Source organism: Schistocerca gregaria, chromosome 2 (genome assembly GCF_023897955.1).
Source record: "Schistocerca gregaria isolate iqSchGreg1 chromosome 2, iqSchGreg1.2, whole genome shotgun sequence".
In the NCBI taxonomy this organism is placed as follows: domain Eukaryota; kingdom Metazoa; phylum Arthropoda; class Insecta; order Orthoptera; family Acrididae; genus Schistocerca; species Schistocerca gregaria.
This window is the reverse complement of record NC_064921.1, coordinates 443,826,069-443,845,771: the sequence shown is the minus strand read 5'-3', so window position 1 is coordinate 443,845,771 and position 19,703 is coordinate 443,826,069. Positions and strand designations below refer to the sequence as shown.

General features: G+C 41.9%; 1 protein-coding gene across 1 annotated transcript in view; it reads right to left on the bottom strand.

Moving 5' to 3' along the window:
- Nucleotides 1-19,703, bottom strand: part of LOC126335831 (Down syndrome cell adhesion molecule-like protein Dscam2) — a 594,586-nt gene that overhangs the window by 194,019 nt on the left and 380,864 nt on the right. The gene's annotated exons all lie outside the window — the stretch shown is intronic.

Genomic DNA, 19,703 nt, shown 5'->3' with positions numbered 1-19,703 from the left:
TACGATGTCGCATGTTCGCAAAGCACTCACGCTACTCACATGCGTTTCACGCAAACCATTAACGGTGAACTGCGTATCGAGCACAGTATTATTTGGAATCTTATAGAAAATAACCAAAAATCGTTCAGCTTCCAATTATGAAAGGAGAAGGTGGCTCAAGGTTAGTATAATTGAATTCTCCATTCACACTCAAACGTTCTTTCCCTGAAAAAGTTTTTGGCATGTTTCTCCAATTTGATGTTGTAATTAAACCAATATTTTTGACTCTAACGAACTGAACAATATTTTATTCAATAAACAGAAATTTCTAGGACAGCAGCTATGACTAAACATTGATTTTTAATGTTCTAACAAAAAAAAAAAAAAAAAAACAGGTTCCTTGCAACTCCTAGGTACCCAGTGCTAGGAGAATGTTCTTAAAACAAGGCGATAACAATTTTGATTATTTCATACAGTAAACCGAAAACAAGTAAAAATTTTCTTTTGACGTAATGTCTAAACATAAGAATATACACAATTTAGAAACCATCGAGTTTTTCGTTTTAAAACGGCTAACGTAGCTTTTTTTCAAATAAAGTGTGCAGGGAAAGCTGTACTCACTGTTCCAAAATTGTAAGCGGTTATTTAAGCACTTCATGATACTACAAAATTTGTATCATTGTATGAGTTCGGGGCGAAGACAACCCTTTTGATGATGTCTTCGGATCGACACATTTTACTAATACATTTTCCACGCTCCTATTAATAAAATACTAAATCTCGACTATCTTCTGGTTTGAAATTGGTTTCTCCATTTTGCAGCAGATGTGATATTCAACATTCACTTTGACCTTAATCGTTTTCTTATATCACCCACCGGCCGGTAAAAATTCGTATGCATGATTTTTTCGTTATTGAGAGATAAAGGGTAATTTATTACTTGTGGAGTATCAAACGTATAAAAATTTTTCCTAGTTCAACTCCACATGGATGACACTGCACTGACGTATTTACTGGCTTGCAAATGAGTAATTAATCGTTTATTTGCAAAGGTTGTAAGGAAGTTCGTTACGCGATCGTTATATGGATAGAAGAGTTGGTGGCAGCTGACCACTATTTACCTCTTACACAGTAAGCCGGAAACTAGGTAGCAACGGAAATTATGCTGGGCACATTCATTGTTCGCTGCACTTGTACCCCGTACAGTAAAGCCATGAGATCGCGGCTTTGCGTTAAGCTGGCGGTAGCAAAAGGCCTGCAATTTCGAGTCAAGTTGAATGTGTTTCAATCTTCATCCCTCCAACGCCCCATAATTTCCTCTACTGCCTTTAGCCTGTGCCTAGTGTTGACCTCGTTACGACAGAGTTTCAAGCCAATCATTGGCTAACGCCGTACCTCGCAAAAAAAAAAAGGCGGTTATGTCACACTTCATCAATCGTGCAGCATCTTGAACCTCAAAACAAAAGGTCTCCTTAGCGTGGAACACGTGGTATTGGTAAGTGAAGTGAAGTATTTTTTAATGTCTTGAGAATTTTCTAAAAAATAGAAATTTGTGTATGTTGCCAGTGTGTATCTACACCTGCTTGATTACCCCGCAAACCAAAAAATGGTTCTGAGCACTATGGGACTCAACATCTGAGGTCATCAGTCCTCTAGAACTTAGAACTACTTAAACCTAACTAACCTAAGGACATCACACACATCCATACCCTAGGCAGGATTCGAACCTGCGACCGTAGCAGTCACGCGGTTCCGGACTGAAGTGCCTTGAACCGCACGGCCACCGTGGCCGGCTGCAATCACCATTTCTCCCTATGTAGACGGGTGTCAAAAATTATTTTCTGATGCCGAAGAGAAACTGGGACATTGAAATTTCGTGAAAAGACAAAACCGCAACGAAAAAATTCCGCGCCCTACCAACTCGCGTATCATATGTTGCCTGTTTCGTGATAGCACAAAACGAGCTGCACTACTTTGAACGTCTTCGATGTCTTCCGTCAATACTGTTGCAAAGGCTGCCACAATGCTCACAGTACTCTAGCATATAATGGACAAGCTTATTCTAGGCACTCTCTTTTGTCGCCCTGTTTCATCTTCTGAGTATTCTGCCAATAAAACAGTCTTTGGATAGTTTTCCCAACAACGCCATGTATGTGATGGTTACACTTTTAATTTTTCGTAATTGTAATCTCTATGTATTTAGTTGAATTGACAGCCATCAGATATGTGTGATTTGGCATGTAAACGAAATTCCTTGTAGCACTGATGTAGATGCTTCACACTTTTCATTACTTAGTCAACTGTCTCTTTTCGACCATAAAAGTATCTTGCCTATCTCACTGTACAATTGGTTTTGTTAATCTCATGACTTTACAATAGGGCTACTCAGATCGTCTCCGAACTCTTTAATAGATATGAGGAGCAGCTGAGGGCTTATAACACTTCTATGGGGAACGCCAGGTATCACTTCTGTTTTACTCAATGACTTTCCGTCAGTTACTGCCAACTGTACTTTTCTGAAGGGAAATCATGAAACAATTTGCACAACTTAGACGATGCTCGTTAGGCACAAGACGTGATTAAAAGTTGCTTCTTATAACGGTATCGAAACCTTCTGTAAATATAGAGGTAAGAGGAGAATATTGGATTTAACGTCCCGTAAACAACGAGGTCATTATATGCCAGGGCACAAGCTCAGTTTGTGTCAAGGATGGGGAAGGAAATTGGCCGTGCTCCTGCAAAGGAGACATCCCGGAATTTACCTGGAGAGATTAAATTTAGCAACATGGAAGTAATTTGAGATTCCCTGTTGACAGCACTCAATACTTTGTGAGGATAAAGAGCTAGTTGTATCTCCCAAGAACAACGCCCACATTGCCACATTCAGTCGACTCGGCTGAATCGGGTTATCGAGTGGTTGCACTTTCCTATGTAGCACGCGCGTCCGCGTCATTGTATTTTATACGTTTCTATCTGGCACACGGATAGCTAACACATACCTACGGGAAAAGTCGAGGCCATTCTAGAGATCTCGATACGTTACTCTGTCTGGCATTCGTTTGAGAAAAGTCACGAATATTCTACTGCTTTTATGTACAGAGAACCTTCAATACATAGCGTTATAAGTACGGACTATTCGCCAAATAGGAAGTTGGTTTACATTCAGAAGCAGAAATATTAAGAATGAAGAACGAATAGGTAAATAGTAAAGATAGCTCAAGAAATCTTTAGCGCTCCCTGCTTGAAGTTTTTCTGTGTCTGCCACTGATCTGAACACAGCAGTTACAGTCCCTGTCAATATTAAAGACGGTGGACCTCTACACTATACAGTTATTAAAACACTAGATTGTGCCTACTAAGCACACATACTCACAAGAAATGTTAGAATTAAACTTCTATGCACTCAGGTAAATGAAAATCAGTCGCTCCTGTTTGGAACCCGTAAAAATAATTCGCACATTGAGGCTGACTTCGCCAGTGTTGTTTCAAAATGTTTTTGCTTTGTAGATCATTAAATGAGGTATTGGTAAGATTTTGTTTATGGCAGCATATTTAAATTTGAATAGATTGTTTATTCATGACCATGTTTTGTCTTCGAATAGTTTTTCACATATGGAGAAAACTTACTTTTCGGAACTAATTTTTATAAGTTTGCAATTTAAAAAGAAGCTGAAGCTGTCACTTCCAAACTGAATAACAAAATATACTGAACTTGTATTCCAGGGCTGGCTAGAAAGTCTGAAAAGTGTTGCAAAGTACAATACTTTCCCTTACTTATAGGAGAGAGATGTAATGCCTAAGTGCTGTGCACAGTTGTACCACCTTCTGCGAGAGGGACTCATTGATCACCAAGGTTGCTAAGACAGAACATTACTACCGACCACCTCCCATTACATTGCTACAACTGTTGCACAGAAATCTGCTAACATTAATAACGCTATAAATTCTACAAATTCTTGGAAAGTAACCAGATGTACAGATGTAGATTACAAGTGGCCTATGACCCAGGACCAGCTTTAAGGGGGGGGGGGGGGGGGAGGAGGGGCGAACTGTGCCCCCACCCAACGTGACTGGTTTTGAAGGGTGTCAAAATTTTAATTTCAGCCTCATGATGCCAATTGAGGAGCTAGTAGCGGCTTCGGTCAAAAATACCATCATAACGTGTGGGAGAGCGGTGTGCTGACCCCGCGCCCCTTCTGTCCGCATCCTCAACTAAGGGTGACACGGTGGTCGGATAGTCCCGGTAGGCCACTCGTGGCTTGAAGTCGGAGTGTGCAAAGCGATAAGTTAAACAAGAAAATGAAAGTTCTGAAAAAATGAAGTAGTGTAAGAATGAGTAGGACAAAACAAATCATTGATTAAATCTGGCGTCTTACTGGAAATTATCTATGGTATTGTACAATAGGTGAAGCGCTGCAGCTGGTCAGCTTTACTGCATCTTTCAAAATAGCAAAGCTTTCTAGTAGTAGTGTTGAGAGCTCAGTTTTTACCACGGACCTACATAACAGTTGAAATGAACCTGCGTCAGCTTGAAAGCGCTTGCTGAAGCGATAAACTTTATAATAAAGAAATAAAGAAAAAAATTAAGCTTATGATGGCATAACAGTTCCTACACAGCAACCTCGATCACCTACAGCAGTATCGCTGAGAAAAACACGTTGTAATAAATAAGTAGAGAATAACTAAAAGATGCACTGTACTCCGCATTACATAGTCGTTTCAATCCAGACATTGCGGGGTTTACACACGAAAAGATTCATGGCATCCTTTCCCCACCACTCCCTCTCCTTCTGATATGCCATTAATACCATTTCATTGATCGTCCTCTTACCACGCACCTCTAAATTAATTTTTTCTCCTCTGTCTATTACTTCTTTTAAGTTTTCCCTCATCATTTTCTTTCCTTCATGTTGAACAGATAATCAATAGATGTTTGTATGAAAACTATCGAACCTTATTTAGGTGATAAGCACCTGAACTTCACTGCACGAACTGTTCACCTAGTTTCGCCGTATTTCACTCTGTTTGCGTTTCAACAAGTTTATTCAGGATTTAGTTACTACATTTCGCTGCAATGAGTGAAAATGCTCTCAAAAATTCTTGTTTCTAGCCATAAATCATTGTCATGACACATCGCAAAGCAAGTCTTCTCGATACCTGACGATAACAGTTTTGGTGTACGTATCACGTAACTCACTCGCCGACGTACGTTATTTCACTTCGTACAATAGAGGTACCGATGGTACCGCCCTCAACGCGTACTCAGCTGTGCTGGTTGCTACAGCCCCCGCACAGCACGTTCCGCTCTCCTTAGGGAACGAGAAAAAGTAAGCAGATTTTAGTTATATATTTTTGCTAGTGACATAATTATGGTCGACAGAATTAATTCTGGAGCGATAACTCACAATGTTTCATTCTGTAACAGTTCCACTCCTGCTCCACTGACGCTCCATAAATAATGGTAGTTGACAAGGCGCACTCATCTCAGGAAGGAGTATGAGTAAGTGATGTGAAAATAAGATGCCCGGGCTGAATGAAATAGTGAAAAATGTTGAATATGTCTGAAAATGCTAGGACGAGAGTGGTGATTGTGGTGTGTGTGGTCGCGGGGGGGGGGGAATGAGGTGCGGCGCTTGAAATTTTCGCACGGTGCGGTAATCTCTCTGGAGTCGGCTCTACTCTAATCTTAGCGGTCGATGTTGTTTCACTAGTGTTCTCTATGGCACATAAATTGTGAAAGTGGTAGCCAGGTCATAAGATTCCCATACAGATAAGGATCCACAGTTCTCAAGAAACCTTTGTGAACGTCTGCCCACGCATATATCTAATGACTCACGCACCTAGTGGAATGGAGCGTTTACTGGGGAGACTTTTGATGTAAGTAGATTCATCGCACCACACATCGCATTTCCGCTCACCTTTTACAAGGTGTAATTACTACGATTTCTTACACTCCGATCACAGTTGAAAAGGTTGCAAGCGTAAAGTCATATCGCTGCCCGCTGCCCATATCGATACAATGCTGCCTCTGGTGGAGTAAATGTGACTGTTGAAGACAGTAGTTACGGTTAAAAAGTTATGAATGAGTGTTGGAATGTAATAGCGATCGGTCGTATTAGCGGCTGATGCATCACATACAACAAAATCGATTCCAAACACTTGCGCTATTACTAAACGGCGTCGTCCTGAAGTACGGGAAGTGTGTCTTCCGTCTGGAATAAGTGTATGAAGATTCTGCGAATAAATATCATTGGATTTCGAGATTAACAACAACCCGCGCCGGAATGGTTATCGGAAATGAAAACACATTCGGACTTGATACGTCAGTGAAATTTGAGTTTAAGACAATATAATAATATTTCACAAGTGGCTGAACTTCGCTTCATTATCATGGCGTAGAGATTACATTTTTTCCCGTCTTGACTATTACGAGAGTTATCGTGGACATTATAAAATTATTGTGAACTGTGGATACCAGGACTAAAATATCTGTTATATGCAAAACTGTGGATACCAGGACTAAAATATCTGTTATATGCGAAACAGTGTCTATTAATGTTAAGTGCGGGTAGCTGTAGACAGAACAGTACGAATGTTATTTCTGGTCTCAATAGACGGACAATTTGACCAGACGTGCATGGTTCAAAATGGCTCTAGGCGATATGAGACTTAACATCTGAGGTCATCAGTCCGCTAGACTTAAAACTACTTAACCCTAACTAACCTAAGGACTTTATACACATCCATGCCCGAGGCAGGATTCGAACGTGCGACCGTAGCAGCAGCGGTTCCGGACTGAAGCGCCTAGAACCGCCCGGCCACAGCGGCCGGCAGACCAGACGTTCATGTGAGTGATTTCTATGTCACCTGCTGTTGGTGGGATTAGAGCACATGGCTGAGTATGTAGCAACAGATCAGCTACATGGAGATCGCAGGTACTATTCAACAACAAAATGAGTATCCGTTTACCCATAATATTTCTGACGGATCGATAACAAGGTCTGTAGGCAACAGTGGTACATGTCCGAAGTATTCGCAGCGGAACGCTTTGCCGTCGAGGGTCCTGTTTCGGTTATTAAAACATTGGGAAAATTCCGAAGAACACAGGTAATATCGCTGTAATATCTGTTGACACACAGATTTTGTTTTCCTCAGTTGGATTATGAGAATAGCGGAATATTTATGCTAATGGTGGAATAGCTTCCTTTAAGAGGACACAACGGATATCTTTCCCCATCCGAAATACTACTCCGTCTCTTATGTGGCACAGAACCCTATCCTATTTTGATCGATTTTTGTTGATTAAAAAAAATCTTAAATCGCTCAAAGTACTTGCCCTTTGGGTATTCGTGCAATGATTGACAGGTTCAGCCATATTAAAATCTCACGCAGTGAAACAGTTTTGGAAGCCCGAATTCAATAATACGACTATTTGTGTCGCACATTCTTCTTCGGTGTCTCTACGATAACTGAGAGACTCATTAGATGAGTTAGGTCAGCTTGCTGATTTTATGGTAAACTTCTACGTGTATTCCATCAAATCTGTTGCAGCGTTACTGAAGATAGTTCTTAGGTCTACGTCCTCGAGCTACAAAAAGAAACCAGGTCACTCAAAATAGTTGGACAGACAGTTTAGATTCAAGCCATCTCCCGAACTAAAAATCTAGTTACAGTTTCTGTAGTCAGTTTGAAGAGAAATTTGGCAGTTTCCTAGCTTCGTAGTAACTAGGGGGCTAGGGGGTGTTTAGGATGAGGCACTGGGGAGAGAAAACTGCGACTCTAACTTTGATAATGCGCCAAGGTAGCGAGGAAAATGAAATGAACGGCAGATTGGTCGATTGAGGCACAAATGAAGAAAAAGGAGTGAATCGTTGGATATGATTGAGTTTTGTGGGCATCAAGTCCAGCCCAACAAATACTGCAGACTATCGCCAGGCCACTACTCCGTGAGTGAGCACAGGAATTTCTAAGTAGTTTTTCGAGTTAGCCTGCTTCCGACAGGAGAGACCGGTGAAAGTAGTGAAAATAAAGATAACTTGGCTAGTGGATTCAGTATACCACTTTCCCATTAATGAGTTTTCAAATTTTAGTATACTGGTCTTCTCCTCTGTCTTTTCATTTCAGTATGCTGATTGGTTGAAGCAGGAAAATGACATACTGTACCATCTCACTGCTCGATGTTGCCTTGTTAAGCTATTAATCAATACAAGTGGCTTCAGCCAGCAAGTGGGTATCGTTAGATCGTCTCAGTGCTGCAATTGCAAGCAGGAAACCACAACCTTATTTGAATTTTTATTTCACCTAGTATCCGAACACTTGCAGTAGTTAAGCAAAATACGCGAGAAAAAAACGCCCAGTTATAAAGCCGAACGTTTTAATGAATGTCGAAAACCTGCAACTGGAAGTAAACATATATAAAGGGCTAATTCCTTCACCTTCCTAGAGTAAGTTTATCTTTCCAAGAAGTAAAGAGTATTATAAATAAAGTACTAAGACTGGTTTACATTAATGAAAAGGGTACAAAAAAAATGAAATGACACAATTTCAGAGTCTTTACTGGTCGTGACTTTTTGTATATAGACTGAAGTGGCTAGTGATAATTTGCACTAAGGCCGAGAATCGAACTCGGTTTGTGTAAGACGAAATTTAAAGTAGATTGGGGTGGCAATGAGAATTTGGATCGAGGAAGGAGGCGTGCCAAGGTAATCCATGCAGGTCTTTTAAAGGCTGTGCCAAAGTGGCTTAGTGGCTAACGCACCGGCGTAGTAAGTAAGAGACCCAGGGTCGATTCCCAGAGTTGGTGCAAATTTTGACTCCCCGCTTCAGCCTTCATACGTAAATAAGGGTACATAAATTTACAAATAATGTTAAAAGAGGCATCACTCCCGAAATTTAACGTATGTTCTTGATCTGTGGGTAGAAATATTATATCCATTGTTACGGAGAAGGAAGAAGATTATGTATAGTACCATAAGGCTTTCGAGAAGAATGATACTTAAGAAGAGTCACGACAGTAAAAAAACGGAATAAGAGCAGAATTACGGACACAAAATGTAAGAAAACGCGTTGTGCGTCATAGAACAAGCTTGGCAATTGGTCCGTATTTGTAATCCCATGTCAGCGAACTGGTAGGTTAGTAAGAAGTATAACTAAAAAAAAATCGTCGTCAAGGCATGAGTACAACAAATGGCCTAAAACTCTAGTATGTGGAGAGAGAAGTAGAATAGAAGGACTTTTTAAGAACAGCCAGTAACGAATATGTGTTTTGATGTGGTATATGAGAGTGCCTTTTTGGACTACGTTCTGCAACCTAATGCTGTGAAAAAATGAACAAGCAATAAACGTAATTTACTTGTCAGAAGTACAACGAGAATATTTTGTCCGTCGACCACGGCGTAGAACTCTAGTACCTGTTCAAAATTTTAATAATGATGTAATTATACTAATTTGATTTAATTTGTTGTCGATGCGATTGAATTCTGTGGCTGCGGATATAATTTCTGTTTGGTTCCAGAAAACCACAACGCGTCTGTTTTGTTCTAGAGTTCACTGATTAAACACTGATTGTGAATAAATCAACTGTGTAACAAACATATTGCTATAACTGGGTATAAAAATAATAATTTGCAGCAGGTTGGTTGTTGTACACAAAATCGGAGCACTTATGCAGACAAGTTATGGGATTGTTGCTCTTCCTTGTCATTCGGTGACTGTTGGCGAAAAGATTAAACATTCCATTGAATAATGATCACGAATGGATACATTTCTTTAAATTCTACAAAAGAACGGGAAATGTGACTAACCCACAATGTTACTTGGTAAACGTGATGATTTTAATGACTTTGTTCAAATTTTGAAATAGGCACATCGCAGATTTTTTTTTTTTTTTTTTTTTTTTTTTTTTTTTTTTTTTTTTTGCAGCTATCTTAAGAGGTTGATACTTCAAGTTGTTTTGATTTTAAGGGATGGGAAAGACAAGCCGACATTTAATAATCGTGTTACAAGGATGGTGCTAACACAAAGAGAGTGTTATCACCATCACAGGTCTAGCACGGTATGATGAACTCATTGACAAACAAAAGCTGAATGAAACCAAAGTGAGGATGAGGAGAGAAATGTGAGAGGCGTCAATGTATTAGGAAGTACAGTTTTTGCGACCGATCTGATGAAAATCAATGTAAAATTTGGTGTTAAGTGAAGTTAGTGCAAGAATCAAAATCATTTGTTCAGTCACTCAGTGATCTACGGGCACCAAAACGGAAAATGGCAAACAGTCGACAGAAACATTGTAGATGGTCATCAGAAGCTGTTCCATTGTTGAAGATAGTAATTAAAATTTTAATTTTTAACTATCCCACGAAAGTGGAATGGCACATATTGAGATAAGTGAATCAGAAAACGAGTTACTAAGTATCGGACCAAATTTGTGTCTGTATCCTTCCACGCAAATACAATTCAACAAGTCGTTCTTAGCTGAAGAGAAAATACCTTTATATACATTTTTTATCTATTGGTGCAGAGACTGACAGGTTACAAGTAGACAAACACAACTTATTGCGAATAAATACCGTACCACTAAGACTCATTATTGTTCGATGTACACTACTGACAACAAATCACTGGAAACAGTAACAGTAATAAAATACGTGTAAGTAACGCTCTGGTGTCATCTAAATGGGGACGACCGTGTAAAACTAGTTGTAGTAATTTATTCATGTAAAAGTCAGTAGAGCTCCGTTAGTGTGAAATGGATGATCTAAAAAACTACAGCAACAAGTTTTGTGTAGCTCTGTTTACGCCGTGATACGTTTCGAGCTTTCATCCATCTTCAGTTGGCGTAGCAGATTCAAATATTCGTGAATACAAAGCTTTTTTCATCGACAATACTTTGAAGCTCCAAATGCCTTTTGTTCTGTAACGTTATAGCTCCCTTTTCCACATTGTTGTAGTTATATCAAACATTTGTAGCTTCACTGACGATCTTTATCTCCACGAACTATTTGCGAATGGAGCAGGAAACGAGGATATGATAGTTGCACCAGAGAATTACCTTCTGCTACACACAGTTTGGCCAACGGACTAGCCGCAAAGGTAACACCGGTTCCTGCCAGATCACCGAAGTTAAGCGCTATCGGGCTGGGCCAGCACTTGGATGGGTTTCCCATTCAGTCCGCCGAGCGCTATTGGCAAGCGGGTTGCTCTCAGCCCTTGTGAGGTAAATTGAGGAGCTACTTGATTGAGAAGTAGCGGCTCCGGTCTCGTAAACTGACATACGGCCGGAAGAGTGGTGTGCTAACCACATGACCCTCCATATCTGCATCCAGTGACGCCTGTGGCCTGTGGGCTGAGGATGAAACGGTAGCCGGTCGGTACCGTTGGGCCTTCCAAGGCCTGTTCGGACGGAGAGAGAGAGAGAGAGTTTGGTGTCTTTGGGAGGATAGCTACAGCTATATGAAAAGACAAAGAAGAGAACATTGCCTTAATAAAACAATTTTAACACTATGACCTGTAGTCTAGGTTTCAACAATTGAAGCAACATCATGCGCCATCTCTAACAGTACTCAAGACACTTCATTATTACCCAAGGCTACAAGCCTTACTGAGATTTTGTCTCATTAATGATGAATAAATTTTTTTGTAGCTAAATATACAGTAAAGTGTAATGGTAACTGGATGATTCAGGGGGATAGGCTGAGCCACCTGAAAACAAAAGTTTTCGTTCTTCGCCCATAGTCAAAGCTTTTCTCCGATAAATATTGTTGTTGTCTAAGTGTGCATATTGTGTGCAAATGACTGATAAATGCGTGTAGAATTTTAAGCTGTGTTAATGTTAATTACCATGCGAGACAAGGCATAAAGATAAACCTGGTACCAACGCGTAGTCTAATCCTTCATCCATTGGAAGAACCACAATAACAGTGTCCCGTGTCCTCACTCCATGAGACACGTAATGGATGCTGTGAGTGTTGAATCGCAATCTAATACGCCCAGGGAAGAGAATTTAAAAATCATATCCGGAGAAGACGAACTGCAGTCAGAGGCACTTCTAGTTTCGCAATATGACTGTAGACAAAGCCACTGAATCAAAGAAGAGACAAAGCTTCAATTGAAATACTGGTGTGGAGAAGGAGAAAGTGCATCAACTAAAGAGTGTACCTGCTCGTGCAAGAGGAGAGTGAGGGCACTAGTATTTTGTGACTTTCTGTGGAATTAACGTAATTCGGTGTGGCCGTGCGGTTCTAGGCGCTTTAGTCTGGAACCGTGCGACCGCTACGGTCGCAGGTTCTAGGGGACTGATGACTACAGATGTTAAGTCCCATAGTGCTCAGAGCCAATTAACGTAATTGATCATCTGGGAACACGAAAAAACAGTGACTAGCCCGCCCATAGTTTCAACGTTACAAGAATGATGTCATTATGAGATGAAAAAGAAGCAATTATTTACCAGCACGCAAAGACTTGTTGATTTAACAGGACACTGTGACTACTCACAGATGGACTCCTGTGGTAGTAAATATCCATTAGCTATCCTTCTTAACAGTTCTCAACTCATCTTATTAGCCAAATATGGTCCAGTGGTTTTCTCCCAATTCCTAGATAGGGCACGGAGAGAAAAAATTTCCGTTGCCTGAAAAGATTATGTGCGCTATGAATGAATGTTATTCTGAGAAATTAAAATGCAGCTTTTTCTGGAGGAACAGCATGTTGAAATTTCGTCCCATGTTTTCCTTTTATTTTATATACTCAGATAAGGCTTAGAGAGAAGAGTTTCGTTGTGTGAAGAGGTTATACACAGCGGTGACAAAAGTTATGCGATAGCGGTATTAGCGTATACAGATGGTTGTAGTATCTCGCACACAAGGTATAAAAGGACAGTGCATTGGCGGAGCCGTCATTTGTACTTATGTGATAAGCGCAAAAAGAACTAAACGCCTTTGAAAGCACAGTGGTAGATGACCTTCACTTAACGACAGAGAACAACGACGTTTTCCTAGAGTTGTCATTGCTAACAGACAAGCAGCACTGTATGAAATAACCCCAGAAATCAATGTGGGACGTCCGACGAATGTATCCCCTAGGACAATGCATCGAAATTTAGCGTTAAGTGGGGACGTTGATGAAAAACACACACTATTTCAAAAATGTACCAAATCTACAGTTTTGGAGATATGGCAATGAAATTTTGTACCTCGCTGTACATGAAAGTAACAAATTTACATATAAAATCATTTGATTCTATATATTCAACTTTTTTTTAACGAAATTTGAAGTCTTATTTCAAAAAATAATGTATGTTCCTTTCTCTCAGAAAGTATTCAAGAGATTTCTACAAACACTTCTCTGTTTCATCTCTTCATATGTTGTAAGCTTCTCTCATGAGGATTTTGGAATAGGATAAATAGGATAATTTTCATAATTTTTTAATTATAATTCCACAAGTAAAATTTTAAATTTATGCAAAATTCCAAATACTTTGCCCCATATCTCAGCTTGCAATCAGAATTTCGAAATTTTCTCTTGAGAAAACGGTTGTAAGATTTACAGAAATATGTGTAAAAAATTTCATAATTCTAGCATTCATAGAATATGAGGAAAGGGTACATAAACTTTAAAAAGCAAGCTTTTCAGGAAACTCAATTTAAAGTTCGACCTAATTTTTTTCCTCATGTCACTTCTTCAGAAGGCACCACATTTGTACTCTGGGTCGTCTTTCCCTTCAAGGCTTCTCTTCTGGTTTCTTGTCTGTCTTCCTTCCTTCACCAGGTCTTCAACTGGCTTTTCAGCTGCAGAGACGCGCTGTAGATCTATTTTTCTCTGGATGTCTTAAGTAAAATTTACTATCTTGGAGCTCATTCATTGTAATACCTACATCCTTCCGACGTTCCCATCATTAAATACAATAACTGCATCATAAATTGCAATTCTGATATCTGTAGCAGATGCAAATGTATTTTTATGGCAGCGTTTCCATATGAGTAAATTTAAAGACTCATTTGGATTTGGGCTTGACAAGATCCAGGATACAATTTGGATGCCTCTCTTTGTGAATGTAGGGATTGTTGTCCCTCTGAGCTTGGCGTGACACGGAGGCCGCGTCACACTTTTAATTAATTTTCAGACACTTCCCATACGTTTTCAGCATTGAAACTTTGGGAACGTATTGTACATGAGTTGTACTAACAAATAAAAAATACATCTAAAATTGACATTTTTGGTCAATTTCATCAACGTCCCCCCCCCTTAATGTGCTACGGCAAAAGACGAATGACGCGAGTTCCTTTGCCAACAGCACGACATTGTCTACAGCGCCTCTCCTGGAGTAGTGGCCATATCGGTTGGATCCTAAAGGACGGGCCCGGTCAGATGACATGAATCTCGCAGCTATAGAGGCAGCATGGCTCAGTATTTCTGCAGGTATGTGCCGTAGACGAATGCTGCACAGAATTGTTCACGCTTGCCTTTACTGGGGGAACAGTTAGGTTTGTGAGCTTGTAACCTCCCAACAGTTTAGTTCCGTAACCACGGAATAAAAAAAAAAGTGTCTGACCCCTCAATAAAAATTTTGGCCCGTATATAACCTTTCAATAATTAACTGACTGTGAACCTAAACTGGTAAATATGGACGTCAGCAATGCTGCGTCATGGCCCTGAAAAATCGTTCTGAACTACTTGAAAATTCTTACCTCAATGAAGTCTTCGGGTAACGCGTATATATCTGCTCCTATAAGATTTTTTTTTGTTTTGGGCACAGCCCAGTGCAATGCTGACTTCCAGATTTGTCATGTATAAAAACAAACAATTGATTTCTCTTTACGATAATCGGGATGACAATGGATAGGAGAAATTAGTAAAATCTTTAAATTCAGATGAATGATTATCAAAAGTTATTTTGATGAGAAAGATTATTATTAAACGATTTTTTAAATATTTACATTGCACTTGATATAACAATAGTACAAAATCAGTTGTTACAAATTATATATGCGCGCGCCTGCTTTTACCTTATACTATATCGATCAGGCACCGCCTTCGCTCTCGACGAGCGGCCCACCCGCCCGACTGGGAGCTACTGCTACTACTATAGCCGACACTGCACCTACAGCAGTCGACACTGCTCTCTGGTCTGCGATTCTATTGTAGCTTACATATCGCAGGCAACGCGTGAGCAATCCATCAAAATTACATCTGCTCGAGTGCGCTAGCAATAAATTCCTTAGTAATGGACCTCTTACGAGCTCAGTAATAGGTAGTGAAAATAAAGTTTGGTTTTTGGAAAAAATTCTTCACATTTTTCACCAAAGTGATGAATCATACTTGAATACACATGGTGTCATTCCTATGTATGATGGCTTGCAAGCTGCAAATAAAGTTGCAGGTGATGTCTTCGTCATCTTTCTCCCTTCCTTGATGTCTCCGCTCTGCGAGGACGGGCGGCTACGCAAACATCTATCCAATCATCTACCTCCGTTGCGCGATCCTCTCGTTTCACTTGGGAGCTAGGGCCCTTCGATTATTGGAAGTCTGCAGCAGGTAAACCGCTGGCAAAACCGCAGCCAGGCCGGCGGTTACCTTGTGCAAATAGTAATTACGACGGTGCCGAACGAGCTGCAATCCTCTGGGCGTCGCGTTTCGGCCAGAGAGATCCGTCTTCGCTTCGCCAACTCGGTGGCCTCGCTTGATGGCTTTCTCTGAATACTGTAACGACGGGCAGAGAAGCGATTTTGGCGAGGAGTAGTCGTATGTTGCGAAAATTGATATTCGTTTAAGCTCCTGTGGTGACTGTAAATATCAACTGCGAGAAGATTAATCCATGGAATTGAGGCTGGGACACGGGTGTTACCCCGGACATATATACCCTTGGCGCACCAGAACCACGTCATGCTGGCGTGTACAAAGTAGTGAGCCGCACAAGCGATATTGCACTCGTCCTTCAAGTGAAAGGGCTATATAAGTATTATTTGCTCGCAAACTATTTAAAAGACACGAGGATCGAGTTTATAAGTTGTGTGGATCTAGTCCTCCCACGGAACCAGGCCACTTCGAACACCGGGACACCTTTCTTGTGCATTTACTTTGCATTAAGGAGGTATCTTTGTAGACGACGCCGTCGTCCTGCTTTCAATAATAAGTTGCTGTGTACGTGATTCCCCTATGGAGCCGGTACGGTTCGCAACCTGTGCCAAAACGTCGTGTTTCTCATTCACATTACAAACGTACTTGCTCAGTTCACATTCTTACCGTTGTTACATTGTGGAAATTACACTGAAGCTAACTTGCACAGGTGTAATAACTGCTGGCTGTATGGTGTTCGCATTTACCTGTCTTCATTTTACACTAAGAAGTTAGTTTGTATGTTGAAACCCTTTTATTGTTCTACTATTAAAATTGCAGTTACGTTACCATGGCACTTTTTTAACCACTGGTGGCTGTATTGTCTTCGCTGCCAAAAATAAAGAAATAAAAAAAATGCAATTTTACCGGCCCAATGGCGGAGCGTGTTAAAAACGTCACTTCCGGAACAAAGATGTGAGCCGGCCTCGGATAGAATCTGGTCACGACGAGGATTCGGTGTGCTGGACAGCCTTGATGTGATTATAGTTGTTGTCCTCATCCCGCTAGCTGAATACTGGACTGGTACCCAACTTCCGCCTCAGTTACACGATTTGCAAATATTTAGAAAACGTTTGCAAACTTTCAGATAACTCACATTACTAGCAGATAGTTGGGGTACACACATTCCATCCCCGCCGGTAACGGGGTGGCGACGAGGAGGACATCAGGCCACAACTGAAGCTAACCGTGCCGATTCGTTAATGACTATGCCGACCTTGCGACGACGCGGAACAAACGCACATGAAAAAGGTTAAAACATGGAATTTCGTCGTCTGTGAGTTACCCACTGCCGTGACCAACATCTGCAATGCAGTGTTGCGCTTTGGCTCTGGAGTTCCATGTAGCCGGCGCGAATGCCGTGGTTGGTAGAAGTTTTTCATTGCCGCAATTCTGCCATCGGCTATTGGAGAGATGGCAGTGGAGCGCTCCTAATCACCAATACCCTGGATGAAATTCCAAATATGAGTATATTACCTGACGACATGGGCATATGTACACTCCTGGAAATGGAAAGAAGAACACATTGACACCGGTGTGTCAGACCCACCATACTTGCTCCGGACACTGCGTGAGGGCTGTACAAGCAATGATCACACGCACGGCAGAGCGGACACACCAGGAACCGCGGTGTTGGCCGTCGAATGGCGCTAGCTGCGCAGCATTTGTGCGCCGCCGCCGTCAGTGTCAGCCAGTTTGCCGTGGCATACGGAGCTCCATCGCAGTCTTTAACACTGGTAGCATGCCGCGACAGCGTGGACGTGAACCGTATGTGCAGTTGACGGACTTTGAGCGAGGGCGTATAGTGGGCATGCGGGAGGCCGGGTGGACGTACCGCCGAATTGCTCAACACGTGGGGCGTGAGGTCTCCACAGTACATCGATGTTGTCGCCAGTGGTCGGCGGAAGGTGCACGTGCCCGTCGACCTATGACCGGACCGCAGCGACGCACGGATGCACGCCAAGACCGTAGGATCCTACGCAGTGCCGTAGGGGACCGCACCGGCACTTCCCAGCAAATTAGGGACACTGTTGCTCCTGGGGTATCGGCGAGGACCATTCGCAACCGTCTCAATGAAGCTGGGCTACGGTCCCGCACACCGTTAGGCCGTCTTCCGCTCACGCCCCAACATCGTGCAGCCCGCCTCCAGTGGTGTCGCGACAGGCGTGAATGGAGGGACGAATGGAGACGTGTCGTCTTCAGCGATGAGAGTCGCTTCTGCCTTGGTGCCAATGATGGTCGTATGCGTGTTTGGTGCCGTGCAGGACTGCATACGACCGAGGCACACAGGGCCAACACCCGGCATCATGGTGTGGGGAGCGATCTCCTACACTGGCCGTACACCTCTGGTGATCGTCGATGGGACACTGAATAGTGCACGGTACATCCAAACCGTCATCGAACTCATCGTTCTACCATTCGTAGACCGGCAAGGGAACTTGCTGTTCCAACAGGACAATGCACGTCCGCATGTATCCCGTGCCACCCAACGTGCTCTAGAAGTTGTAAGTCAACTACCCTGGCCAGCAAGATTTCCGGACCTGTTCCCCATTGAGCATGTTTGGGACTGGATGAAGCGTCGTCTCACGCGGTCTGCACGTCCAGCACGAACGCTGGTCCAACTGAGGCGCCAGGTGGAAATGACATGGCAAGCCGTTCCGCAGGACTACATCCTGCATCTCTACGATCGTCTCCATGGGAGAATACCATCCTGCATTGCTGCGAAAGGTGGATATACACTGTACTAGTGCCGACATTGTGCATGCTCTGTTGCCTGTGTATATGTGCCTGTGGTTCTGTCAATGTGATCATGTGATGTATCTGACCCCAGGAATGTGTCAATAAAGTTTCCCCTTCCTGGGACAATGAATTCACGGTGTTCTTATTTCAATTTCCAGGAGTGTATTTCTTATAATGGTCGTCCGCTCGTGGTTAAGACGGTGGCATGATTGGTGCTTATCTGCAGAAGGAAAGGAAGCGAGATTAGAGTTCCGTCCTCGTTGAGAACGTTATAGGTGGCGCAGTTCAGATGATAAGTAATCATTTGTTCACAGATGTGGCATTTGTCTGATATTTAACAGTTAACCGTTTTCGACTCTGATAAGTCAGCATCTGAACTAAGTAACCGGTATATTTTTACCTAAATAAAACGTCAAGACCTGACGAACCACTCATTGTCTTTCAAGTAAATATGGTTCTGCAGTTTGCTAATGTCAAAATTAGTATCATTAGTCATATTATAAAGTTACATGCTGGCTCCTGCCATCTCTCGTTCCACAAACATGACACTATTCTCTACGAAAGCACAGAGGATACTTGAGACACTCAACTCAAAATCTGCGCTAAAAAGATTAGCACCAATCTATGAACCATACCAAAAAAAACGTTCTTAGAATGAAAGTGGCTGTCGTTGAAATGGCCAGATACTGGAAATGGAAAGATTAAATGTGAGCATGACATTTTCCACTCTGCGTTCAATTTATCAAAATATCTTGACAGTTTCACGATTAAAGATAAAGTAACAATAGACAACAGGAGTACTGTTCTAAGCACTGTCCACCAAACCAACAATGTGCCTTAATGAGACGGAACACATTATTAACTTATGCTTTGCGGAGTACATAGGTTACATACGGTTCCATCAATAATATTAATCAAAAGTGCCAGAGTTCAGGCAAAATGTGGTGGGAAAGGCTATAGGACTTATGGTGCATGGAATTTAGGGAAGACCGTTACGGTCGGGCAACCACTTACCACCAGGAGGGATATTAGAGGGAGCGCCGAGGCAACAAATACCGCTGGTTCAGTAAACCACGACGGCGTCCACAAACCCTTGACCTTCTGGTTGCCAATCGATTGCCACAGGCTATGCTCGCGGCTTAGAGCTGTCGCAAGTTGTTCTTGTGTTAAGGTTGGCGGGCATTAGACCATCATATGAGTCTAGAAGTGAATTCAAAAATGGTTCAAATGGCTCTGAGCACTATGGGACTTAACTGCTGACGTCGCAGTCCCCTAGAACTTAGAACTACTTAAACCTAACTAACCTAAGGACATCACACACATCCATGCCCGAGGCAGGATTCGAACCTACGACCGTAGCGGTCGGGCGGTTT